Raw genomic sequence first — 13,126 nt, forward strand, 5'->3', positions numbered from 1 at the left:
TGTGGAGGATAGCGCAACACCGGTAAGAAGCCCGGTAAGTCAGAGACCCCAACCTCTTTGGGACCTAGGCACAGGGCTAGTTTAATAGCGTGAGATGCCCATGCAATGCAAAAGGTCAACCAACTGTTTAACTTTCACAATAATCTTGTCCCTTTTGACCTTTTTTATTTTTTTGATGGGATTTAAAGGAGCGAAATCATCTGGAAATAGCTGTCAGATATACTGTTAAATATTTTTTTACTTGTAGTTAATCATGAAGGTAAACATCTGTCTACAGTAGAGTTGTATTTCCGGCGTGAAAGTGTCTGGGAAGATGAGCTTCCACATACAGAGATGAAGATCAAATTGTCTACAGTTGTGATTCTGTGACGGGTCACGATAGAAAACCTTTCTTTAGAGACTTCATTTGTTTGTGCCACTCGCCGGTCACCACATTTTTATTTATGCAAATCATGAACCAGATTTGATCTAGGAGATGGGGAGGGAGTGTTCTGGGTTGTCATGGGGGTAGTGAAACAGTCACTAAAGGTTAAGGTGTGTAAAGGGGATTTTCAGGTGAAACAAAAGAGAAGCGCAGGCGCTGATATAGTCTATCATAAATCATTTAGGTTTAATTACAAGTTGCAACAGGGAGATGCCTTGTCACACCCTGACTCACGGGACTCTTGTATGTTGAGTCAGGGTGTGGATATTCTATGTTAGTATTTCTATGTTCTCATTCTAGGTTGTGTAGTTCTATGTTTGGCCGGGTGTGATCCCCAATCAGAGGCAGCTGTCGCTCGTTGTCTCTGATTGGGGATCATACTTAGGCAGCCTGTTGGCACTCGTTAGTTGTGGGGATCTTGTTCCGTGTTAGAGGCTTGTTTTGTGTTCAGCCTGAGGACTTCACCTTTCGTTGGTTTGTTGTTTTGTTCGTGTGTTTATCGGTGAAATAAACGTGTATGCCTTTCACGCTGCGCCTTGGTCTGACCAGTCCTTAAACGAACGTGACACGGAGGTTCACCTTCCAGCAGGACAATGACCCTAAGCATACTGCTAAAGCAACACTCGAGTGGTTTAAGGGGAAACATTTAAATGTCTTGGAATGGCCTATTCAAAGCCCAGACCTCAATCCAATTGAGAATCTGTGGTATGACTTAAAGATTGCTCTACACCCATCCAACTTGAAAGAGCTCGAGCAGTTTTGCCTTGAAGAATGGGCAAAACTCCCAGTGGCTAGATGTGCCAAGCTTATAGAGACCTATCCCACATCAGCAGTGATGTGTATCAGCCGATGTTGCAACAGGGAGACACCTCCAGCACAGACAGCAGAGAACATGTCTAATGGGCCTTCTCTGCGAAAGCGTTTATATATTAATCAGACAGCACCAATGTTCTCTAAACACCAGCCAGAGAGGCTGTAGGAAGTCACAACATCACCTGATACACATCACACCAGCCAGAGAGGCTGTAGGAAGTCACAACATCACCTGATACACATCACACCAGCCAGAGAGGCTGTAGGAAGTCACAACATCACCTGATACACAATCACACCAGCCAGAGAGGCTGTAGGAAGTCACAACATCACCTGATACACATCACACCAGCCAGAGAGGCTGTAGGAAGTCACAACATCACCTGATACACAATCACACCAGCCAGAGAGGCTGTAGGAAGTCACAACATCGGCTGATAAACAATCACACCAGCCAGAGAGGCTGTAGGAAGTCACAACATCACCTGATACACAATCACACCAGCCAGAGAGGCTGTAGGAAGTCACAACATCACCTGATACACATCACACCAGCCAGAGAGGCTGTAGGAAGTCACAACATCGGCTGATACACAATCACACCAGCCAGAGAGGCTGTAGGAAGTCACAACATCACCTGATACACAATCACACCAGCCAGAGAGGCTGTAGGAAGTCACAACATCACCTGATACACAATCACACCAGCCAGAGAGGCTGTAGGAAGTCACAACATCACCTGATACACAATCACACCAGCCAGAGAGGCTGTAGGAAGTCACAACATCACCAGATACACATCACACCAGCCAGAGAGGCTGTAGGAAGTCACAACATCGGCTGATAAACAATCACACCAGCCAGAGAGGCTGTAGGAAGTCACAACATCACCTGATACACATCACACCAGCCAGAGAGGCTGTAGGAAGTCACAACATCACCTGATACACATCACACCAGCCAGAGGCTGTAGGAAGTCACAACATCACCTGATACACAATCACACCAGCCAGAGAGGCTGTAGGAAGTCACAACATCACCTGATACACAATCACACCAGCCAGAGAGGCTGTAGGAAGTCACAACATCGGCTGATAAACAATCACACCAGCCAGAGAGGCTGTAGGAAGTCACAACATCACCTGATACACAATCACACCAGCCAGAGAGGCTGTAGGAAGTCACAACATCGGCTGATAAACAATCACACCAGCCAGAGAGGCTGTAGGAAGTCACAACATCACCTGATACACAATCACACCAGCCAGAGAGGCTGTAGGAAGTCACAACATCGGCTGATACACAATCACACCAACCAGAGAGGCTGTAGGAAGTCACAACATCACCTGATACACAATCACACCAGCCAGAGAGGCTGTAGGAAGTCACAACATCGGCTGATAAACAATCACACCAGCCAGAGAGGCTGTAGGAAGTCACAACATCACCTGATACACATCACACCAGCCAGAGAGGCTGTAGGAAGTCACAACATCACCTGATACACATCACACCAGCCAGAGAGGCTGTAGGAAGTCACAACATCACCTGATACATCACACCAGCCAGAGAGGCTGTAGGAAGTCACAACATCACCTGATACACATCACACCAGCCAGAGAGGCTGTAGGAAGTCACAACATCACCTGATACACATCACACCAGCCAGAGAGGCTGTAGGAAGTCACAACATCGGCTGATAAACAATCACACCAGCCAGAGAGGCTGTAGGAAGTCACAACATCACTTGATACACATCACACCAGCCAGAGAGGCTGTAGGAAGTCACAACATCACCTGATACACATCACACCAGCCAGAGAGGCTGTAGGAAGTCACAACATCACCTGATACACATCACACCAGCCAGAGAGGCTGTAGGAAGTCACAACATCGGCTGATAAACAATCACACCAGCCAGAGAGGCTGTAGGAAGTCACAACATCACCTGATACACATCACACCAGCCAGAGAGGCTGTAGGAAGTCACAACATCACCTGATACACATCACACCAGCCAGAGAGGCTGTAGGAAGTCACAACATCACCTGATACACATCACACCAGCCAGAGAGGCTGTAGGAAGTCACAACATCACCTGATACACATCACACCAGCCAGAGAGGCTGTAGGAAGTCACAACATCACCTGATACACATCACACCAGCCAGAGAGGCTGTAGGAAGTCACAACATCACCTGATACACAATCACACCAGCCAGAGAGGCTGTAGGAAGTCACAACATCGGCTGATAAACAATCACACCAGCCAGAGAGGCTGTAGGAAGTCACAACATCACCTGATACACATCACACCAGCCAGAGAGGCTGTAGGAAGTCACAACATCACCTGATACACATCACACCAGCCAGAGAGGCTGTAGGGAAGTCACAACATCACCTGATACACATCACACCAGCCAGAGAGGCTGTAGGAAGTCACAACATCGTCTGATACACAATCACACCAGCCAGAGAGGCTGTAGGAAGTCACAACATCGGCTGATACACAATCACACCAGCCAGAGAGGCTGTAGGAAGTCACAACATCACCTGATACACAATCACACCAGCCAGAGAGGCTGTAGGAAGTCACAACATCGGCTGATACACAATCACACCAGCCAGAGAGGCTGTAGGAAGTCACAACATCACCAGAGACATAATCACACCAGCCAGAGAGGCTGTAGGAAGTCACAACATCACCAGAGACACATCACACCAGCCAGAGAGGCTGTAGGAAGTCACAACATCACCTGATACACAATCACACCAGCCAGAGAGGCTGTAGGAAGTCACAACATCACCTGATACACATCACACCAGCCAGAGAGGCTGTAGGAAGTCACAACATCACCTGATACACAATCACACCAGCCAGAGAGGCTGTAGGAAGTCACAACATCACCTGATACACATCACACCAGCCAGAGAGGCTGTAGGAAGTCACAACATCACCAGAGACATAATCACACCAGCCAGAGAGGCTGTAGGAAGTCACAACATCACCTGATACACATCACACCAGCCAGAGAGGCTGTAGGAAGTCACAACATCACCTGATACACATCACACCAGCCAGAGAGGCTGTAGGGAAGTCACAACATCACCTGATACACATCACACCAGCCAGAGAGGCTGTAGGAAGTCACAACATCACCTGATACACAATCACACCAGCCAGAGAGGCTGTAGGAAGTCACAACATCACCTGATACACATCACACCAGCCAGAGAGGCTGTAGGAAGTCACAACATCACCTGATACACATCACACCAGCCAGAGAGGCTGTAGGAAGTCACAACATCACCTGATACACATCACACCAGCCAGAGAGGCTGTAGGAAGTCACAACATCACCTGATACACATCACACCAGCCAGAGAGGCTGTAGGAAGTCACAACATCACCAGAGACATAATCACACCAGCCAGAGAGGCTGTAGGAAGTCACAACATCACCTGATACACATCACACCAGCCAGAGAGGCTGTAGGAAGTCACAACATCACCTGATACACATCACACCAGCCAGAGAGGCTGTAGGAAGTCACAACATCACCTGATACACATCACACCAGCCAGAGAGGCTGTAGGAAGTCACAACATCACCTGATACACATCACACCAGCCAGAGAGGCTGTAGGAAGTCACAACATCACCTGATACACATCACACCAGCCAGAGAGGCTGTAGGAAGTCACAACATCACCTGATACACATCACACCAGCCAGAGAGGCTGTAGGAAGTCACAACATCACCTGATACACATCACACCAGCCAGAGAGGCTGTAGGAAGTCACAACATCACCTGATACACATCACACCAGCCAGAGAGGCTGTAGGAAGTCACAACATCACCTGATACACATCACACCAGCCAGAGAGGCTGTAGGAAGTCACAACATCACCAGAGACATAATCACACCAGCCAGAGAGGCTGTAGGAAGTCACAACATCACCAGAGACATAATCACACCAGCCAGAGAGGCTGTAGGAAGTCACAACATCACCTGATACACATCACACCAGCCAGAGAGGCTGTAGGAAGTCACAACATCACCTGATACACATCACACCAGCCAGAGAGGCTGTAGGGAAGTCACAACATCACCTGATACACATCACACCAGCCAGAGAGGCTGTAGGAAGTCACAACATCACCTGATACACATCACACCAGCCAGAGAGGCTGTAGGAAGTCACAACATCACCTGATACACATCACACCAGCCAGAGAGGCTGTAGGAAGTCACAACATCACCAGAGACATAATCAGTGTCCCCGCCCAGTCTGCAGCCCAACTCTAACCGTAACATTCAACACAGGCAGACATTTTGATACTGGCAGTTAAACAGGTCCAAGGTAGGAACATCAGTCCTTGGTTACAGAAGAAGAGCAAATCAAATTATTCCCATTTTAAACTGTGTATGTATGTAATGTGTCATACAGTATGTCTAGCAGTCTAAATCAGTGTTTCCCATTCTTAGCTCATGGCTCATTCCACCTGAGTCGCGGTACAGAAAACTAGGTAGGTAGTGTTCAGCAGGAGAAAAAAAGTAGAATGAGTAAGTGCATCGATGATGTCGTCCCCACAGTGACCGTACGTACATACCCCAACCAGAAGCCATGGATTACAGGCAACATTCGCACTGAGCTAAAGGGTAGAGCTGCCGCTTTCTAGGAGTGGGACTCTAACCCGGACGCTTATAAGAAATCCCGCTATGCCCTCCGACGAACCATCAAACAGGCAAAGCGTCAATACAGGACTAAGATTGAATCCTACAACGCCGGCTCTGACGCTCGTCGGATGTGGCAGGGCTCGTAAACTGTCACGGGTGACAAAAGGAAACCCAGCCGCGAGCTGCAGAGCGACGCGAGCCTACCAGACAAGCTCTTTTTATTAACCACATGACATTGATTTTGAGATATGCAGACTTTATTATTAATTAAATTGAACTGTTCCACCAAAATGTGCATATGAAAATCATAACTGGCACGCAGATCGGTAGAAATGGGAGGATAACTTGCCACTCGAAATGGAAAAGGTTGCCGACCATTAACAGCAACGGGCAGCCCTAGAATGAATGAATGAATGAATGAATGAATGAATACCCTTTCTCTGAATCACTAGGCCAGTCATACTCAATTGGCGAGACGCTGTCTGAGTCCGGACCCAGAACGCGGTCAGTACGGGCCGCGGGTACTGAAATCTGTATAGTTTTTTGTTTTGTTTGGCTTTCTACTTACTGCTGTTGTTGTAACAGCAGAATGGATGCACAAGGTACAATTCATTTGGTTGTGCATGGGCCTTCACTGACCTTAGTGAACTATTTATAGGAACTGAGCTTTAAAATGGCAAAATATCCTCCGCCAACGAGGGGTGTGGCGAGTTTGAACAGTTTGGGGTCGCGATGTGAGTTGTTACTAAGCCGATAAATCACAATATCCATCCGGGCCTTTTGCCTGCTAGGAGATTTGTGTGAGCGGACCTTCTCAAATAGTCACTGAGTACTGCTGCACTGGGCTATGCGCTGCGGTCACTGCACCAACAGTACCCACACTGTAGGGTTGGGCTGTATCCAGACTTTCATACCGCTTCTGTACCGTACCGGGGTATACGGTAGAGAGCTGTATTTCATACCGTTTCTGTACCGTACCGGGGTATACGGTAGAGGGCTGTATTTCATACCGCTTCTGTACCGTACCGGGGTTTCCGCTCGTCCCGACAAATCATTTGCGGCGAGGCTGACATGTTTCATGCCTGGAGCAGGCGGTCAGACATGTTTCATGCCTGGAGCAGGCGGTCAGGACATGTTTCATGCCTGGAGCAGGCGGTCAGACATGTTTCATGCCTGGAGCAGGCGGTCAGACATGTTTCATGCCTGGAGCAGGCGGTCAGACATGTTTCATGCCTGGAGCAGGCGGTCAGACATGTTTCATGCCTGGAGCAGGCGGTCAGACATGTTTCATGCCTGGAGCAGGCGGTCAGACATGTTTCATGCCTGGAGCAGGCGGTCAGACATGTTTCATGCCTGGAGCAGGCGGTCAGACATGTTTCATGCCTGGAGCAGGCGGTCAGACATGTTTCATGCCTGGAGCAGGCGGTCAGACATGTTTCATGCCTGGAGCAGGCGGTCAGACATGTTTCATGCCTGGAGCAGGCGGTCAGACATGTTTCATGCCTGGAGCAGGCGGTCAGACATGTTTCATGCCTGGAGCAGGCGGTCAGACATGTTTCATGCCTGGAGCAGGCGGTCAGACATGTTTCATGCCTGGAGCAGGCGGTCAGACATGACTTGGGGATGAAAATATTTTTGTTGTCCCGCAGATTATTTGGAAACTGACATCATTCTGCTTTGTATGCGTTGACCGAGACCCTACATATTGTATTAAAAGCACATATTTTTTTGCATGTTCACACACACTCAACTTCAGTAGCCTCTCCTCTCCTAGTTGGGCGTGCGAGTTCAAGTGCGCCTAGTACGAGTGGTCTCAATGAGATGGAGAAGGCTGCCTACATGGGGTGGAGAATCACGTGGCAATTCACTTTTAAATATGACATGAACTTAAATATGATTAGACTGTAGTTTACTAAATATGAGTAGACTACAGTTTACAACATTGCCTAGAAATAAATATTGATCACCCATATTTCTGTCTGAAAACTGTCCCACTCCTAAAAGGTAGGCTATAAAAATATCTTAAAAGAAAGGGCAGACTCTCCAACTCTGCTCTGGTCCAACTACATCTAGCATGTTGGCTGGCATAGCCCAGTAATAGAGATAACCTAATATAATGGGCCATGTGAGAATCTATGGTAATTTAACCTATCTCTCCTAAGTTATTTTTGGTCATTTGATATTGCCTATAGGGGTTGCAACATTGCCGGGACCATGGCTGGCAAGAGAGCTGTGTCATATCCGCCTGAAATAACGCTAGCGGGACAGTGGTTGGGTTTGGGAGCTGTTCTTGCGGTAGTGGGAGGGAGTCGGACAGAAAGGCCAGCCCATTTATTTGACACATCTTAGATTTCTTCTAGTTATGCTTAACCCATAGTTATAAGCAGTGGCATAGCACGGACCCCGCAGCCCTCATGAGGCCAAAATATATCCATTTTAATATATATATATATATATATATATATATATATATATATATATATATATATATATATATATATATATATATATATATATATATATTTTGAAACGCTATTGAAAGTCATACGGTCTGTATTTGGAAATACCCAAACCTAATACACACTGTCACTGTGCTGACTTCTGTCAATCATTAACTACAGCACAGAGGTCAACAACGTCCTGCTCTATTTACCTGTTCTGTTCTCCCATTTGGACTGTCAACATTGATATAGTTTATTAACTATTTCATGACTGTTGTATAAAACTGTTTAAAGGGATACTTTAGAGATTTTGTGTAATTGTCTACTTACCCAGAGTCCGACGCTTAAATTCCTGAAAGTCAATGGGTATGTACTAGCCAGCTCCTCAATGGGTATGTACTAGCCAGCTCCTCAATAGCATGGAAATAGACCTAACTAGTCCAAAGCTGGGTGGTTTGGTAAGTTATAGTCTTACAAAACTATACATGGTAATCTATTTGATAAATTCTTGAAATTTGACCAATAATCGTAAGAAAATAGATTCCATCAACTCATTTAGACTACTTTGGGTTCTACTTTTTTCCCCCGCGAGACTTGGTGTGGCTTTATACATTTTTACGAATGATCTTTGAAAGACAGGGTTCTGCAAAAGGGACGTTTCTTTTTTTGCTGAGTTTACAAAGCAAGATTCAATATTTTGTGCTTTTCAGCTTAAATTATTGTACAAAAGTCTTGCCACAAACAAAATGTTAAATATATGGGGCATACAACCATCTCAGATCTGCAGATTTTGCTGTGAAGAGACAGAATCGTTAGACCAGGGGTGTTCAACTCTGACCCTACGAGGTCCGGAGCCTGCTGGTTTTCTGTTCTACCTGAAACTTAATTGCACCCACCTGGTGTCCCAGGTCTAAATCAGTCCCTGGTTAGAGGGGAACAGTGAAACGCAGTGGAACTGACTTTGAGGTCCAGAGTGTAGTTTGAGGGAGTTAGACCATCTATTCTGGACCCCAGGCAGCCTCTTTCTGGTCTCAGATTCAGGTATGGCTATAATGTCATAACATTTATCTAAAATTAACACTATAAATAGCATTGTTGGGAGATATGGGAAGACATGGTCAATCATTTAACAATATAATAATACTCTTAGCTAAAACGTTTATCTTCAACTCTCAATCGGTTGATTCTATGCGATTAGAAAGACTGAAGTGAAGCGTCACAGCATGGTTAAAATATATAGAGATCAGAAGAGGGTGGGATGGTATGTAGCCCACAGAGATAGGAGGGGTGGTATATTGCCCACAGAGATAGGAGGGGTGGTATATTGCCCACAGAGATAGGAGGGGTGGTATATTGCCCACAGAGATAGGAGGGGGTGGTATATAGCCCACAGAGATAGGAGGGGTGGTATATAGCCCACAGAGATAGGAGGGGTGGTATATAGCCCACAGAGATAGGAGGGGTGGTATGTAGCCCACAGAGATAGTAGGGGTGGTATATAGCCCACAGAGATAGGAGGGGTGGTATATAGCCCACAGAGATAGGAGGGGTGGTATATAGCCCACAGAGATAGGAGGGGTGGTATGTAGCCCACAGAGATAGGAGGGGTGGTATATTGCCCACAGAGATAGGAGGGGTGGTATATTGCCCACAGAGATAGGAGGGGTGGTATATTGCCCACAGAGATAGGAGGGGTGGTATATAGCCCACAGAGATAGGAGGGGTGGTATATAGCCCACAGAGATAGGAGGGGTGGTATATAGCCCACAGAGATAGGAGGGGTGGTATATAGCCCACAGAGATAGGAGGGGTGGTATATAGCCCACAGAGATAGGAGGGGTGGTATATAGCCCACAGAGATGGGAGGGGTGGTATGTAGCCCACAGAGATAGGAGGGGTGGTATATAGCCCACAGATATGGGAGGGGTGGTATGTAGCCCACAGAGATAGGAGGGGTGGTATATAGCCCACAGAGATGGGAGGGGGTGGTATATTGCCCACAGAGATAGGAGGGGGTGGTATATAGCCCACAGAGATAGGAGGGGTGGTATATAGCCCACAGAGATAGGAGGGGTGGTATATAGCCCACAGAGATAGGAGGGGTGGTATATAGCCCACAGAGATAGGAGGGGTGGTATATAGCCCACAGAGATAGGAGGGGTGGTATATAGCCCACAGAGATGGGAGGGGGTGGTATGTAGCCCACAGAGATAGGAGGGGTGGTATATAGCCCACAGATATGGGAGGGGTGGTATGTAGCCCACAGAGATAGGAGGGGTGGTATATAGCCCACAGAGATAGGAGGGGTGGTATATAGCCCACAGAGATAGGAGGGGTGGTATATAGCCCACAGAGATAGGAGGGTGGTATATAGCCCACAGAGATGGGAGGGGTGGTATGTAGCCCACAGAGATAGGAGGGGTGGTATATAGCCCACAGATATGGGAGGGGTGGTATGTAGCCCACAGAGATAGGAGGGGTGGTATATAGCCCACATAGATGGGAGGGGTGGTATATTGCCCACAGAGATAGGAGGGGTGGTATATAGCCCACAGAGATAGGAGGGGTGGTATATAGCCCACAGAGATAGGAGGGGTGGTATATAGCCCACAGAGATAGGAGGGGTGGTATATAGCCCACAGAGATAGGAGGGGTGGTATATAGCCCACAGAGATAGGGAGGGGTGGTATATAGCCCACAGAGATGGGAGGGGTGGTATGTAGCCCACAGAGATAGGAGGGGTGGTATATAGCCCACAGATATGGGAGGGGTGGTATGTAGCCCACAGAGATAGGAGGGGTGGTATATAGCCCACAGAGATGGGAGGGGTGGTATATTGCCCACAGAGATAGGAGGGGTGGTATATTGCCCACAGAGATAGGAGGGGTGGTATATTGCCCACAGAGATAGGAGGGGTGGTATATAGCCCACAGAGATAGGAGGGGTGGTATATTGCCCACAGAGATAGGAGGGGTGGTATATTGCCCACAGAGATAGGAGGGGTGGTATGTAGCCCACAGAGATAGGAGGGGTGGTATATAGCCCACAGAGATAGGAGGGGTGGTATATTGCCCACAGTGATGTCTAAACATTTGAATTGGCCACAGTTGGACTCCAAGTTGTAGTGACGTCTCAAGTATGATCAAAGGGAATTGGATGCACCTGAGCTCAATTTGGAGTGTCATAGCAAATGGGGTGTGAATACTTGTGTAAATGAGATCTCTGTATTTCATTTTCAAACATTAGCATTTTCACTTTGTCATTATGGGATATTGTGTGTAGATGGGTGAGAATCTAATGTTGAATTCGGGCTGTAACAGACTGTGTATATATAGATGTATCTCTATGGTATAAACTGTTGAATGACCTTTAACCTCTCTCTGAACTGAGCTCTGACTCCTGACCTCTGTCCTCTCCACAGCGTCATCCAAGCACCTTTACCACTTCCTGTTGATAAGGTAAGTGTTGCATTAAATTTTACATTTTCTACATTTAGCGGACGCTCTTATCCAGAGCGACTTACAAGAGCAAGTGCCTTGCTCAAGGGCACATCAACAGATTTTTCACCTAGTCAGCTTGGGGATTCGAACCAGCGTCCTTTCGGTTACTGGCCCAACGCTCTTAACCACTAGGCTACCTGCCGCCCCCTGTTGCAATGCGTTCTCCTGTGTGTGTGTGTGTGTGTGTGTGTGTGTGTGTGGGGGGTATTTTAAGCTTAGGGGTTAGGGTTATAATTAGGTTTAGAATTGGGGTTAGTAGTTAGGGTTATGGCAACCGAAGCAGTTCGGAGCAGTTCTTGTTCATACACCACATGACCAATAGTATGTGGACACCTGCTCATCGAACATCTCATTCCAAAATCATGGGCATTAATATGGAGTTGGTCCCCCCTTTGCTGCTATAACAGCCTCCACTCTTCTGGGAAGGCTTTCCACTAGATGTTAGAACATTGCTGCAGGGACTTGCTTCCATTCAGCCACAAGAGCATTAATGAGGTCGGCACTGATGTTGGGCGATTAGGCCTGGCTCGCAGTCAGCTTTCCAATTCATCCCAAAGGTGTTTGATGGGGTTGCCACCAAGTTGGAAGCACAGAATGGTCTAGAATGTAATTGTATGCTGTAGCGTTAAGATTTCCCTTCACTGGAACTAAGGGGCCTAGCCCGAACCATGAAAAACCCGAACCCCAGACCATTATTCCTCCTGCACCAGACTTTACAGTTGGCACTATGCATTCGGGCAGGTAGCGTTCTCCTGGCATCTGCCAATCCCATATTCGTCCGTCGGTCTGCCATCTGGTGAGGCGTGATTCATCACTAAAGAGAACGCGTTTCCACTGCTCCAGAGTCCAATGGCGGCGAGCTTTACACCACTCCAGCCGACGCTTGGCATTGCACATGGTGATCTGAGGCTTGTGTGCCATGGAAACCCATTTCATGACGAACAGTTCTTGTGCTGACGTTGCTTCCAGAGGCAGTTTGGAACTCAGTAGTGAGTGTTGCAACCGAGGACAGACGATTTTTATGTGGACACCCATCCAATTAATGGCGGGAGATTGCGGCGACGCTGGGGTCCGACCCAACCACTTGTTCAAAGAACTGGGGTAGGTTTCTCGAAGTTCGTCAAGGCAAGAAAAGAAACGAGGGCTCAGCCGGTGGAAAGGCTACTCCAGAAATGTTGCTGCTGGCTTGTTCAGCACGTGAAGCAGGGGAAGATTAAAAGCAACATGCCGTCTTCACCAAAGGATGGGGTATGTTGTATTTTCTA

The 13,126-nt window shown here is 47.4% G+C and overlaps 1 long non-coding RNA gene across 1 annotated transcript in view; it reads left to right on the top strand.

Moving 5' to 3' along the window:
- The window catches only part of LOC123489820, a 12,482-nt gene extending 661 nt beyond the window's left edge, over positions 1 to 11,821 (top strand). The window contains exons 2-3 of the long non-coding RNA XR_006660677.1: positions 1 to 34; positions 11,783 to 11,821. The exon at positions 1 to 34 is cut by the window's left edge and continues 46 nt beyond it. This is a non-coding gene — a long non-coding RNA (uncharacterized LOC123489820). The remainder of the gene's footprint in view (positions 35 to 11,782) is intronic.
- Positions 11,822 to 13,126: the final 1,305 nt, after the last annotated feature.

Source organism: Coregonus clupeaformis, unplaced genomic scaffold (genome assembly GCF_020615455.1).
Source record: "Coregonus clupeaformis isolate EN_2021a unplaced genomic scaffold, ASM2061545v1 scaf3352, whole genome shotgun sequence".
NCBI classification, from domain to species: domain Eukaryota; kingdom Metazoa; phylum Chordata; class Actinopteri; order Salmoniformes; family Salmonidae; genus Coregonus; species Coregonus clupeaformis.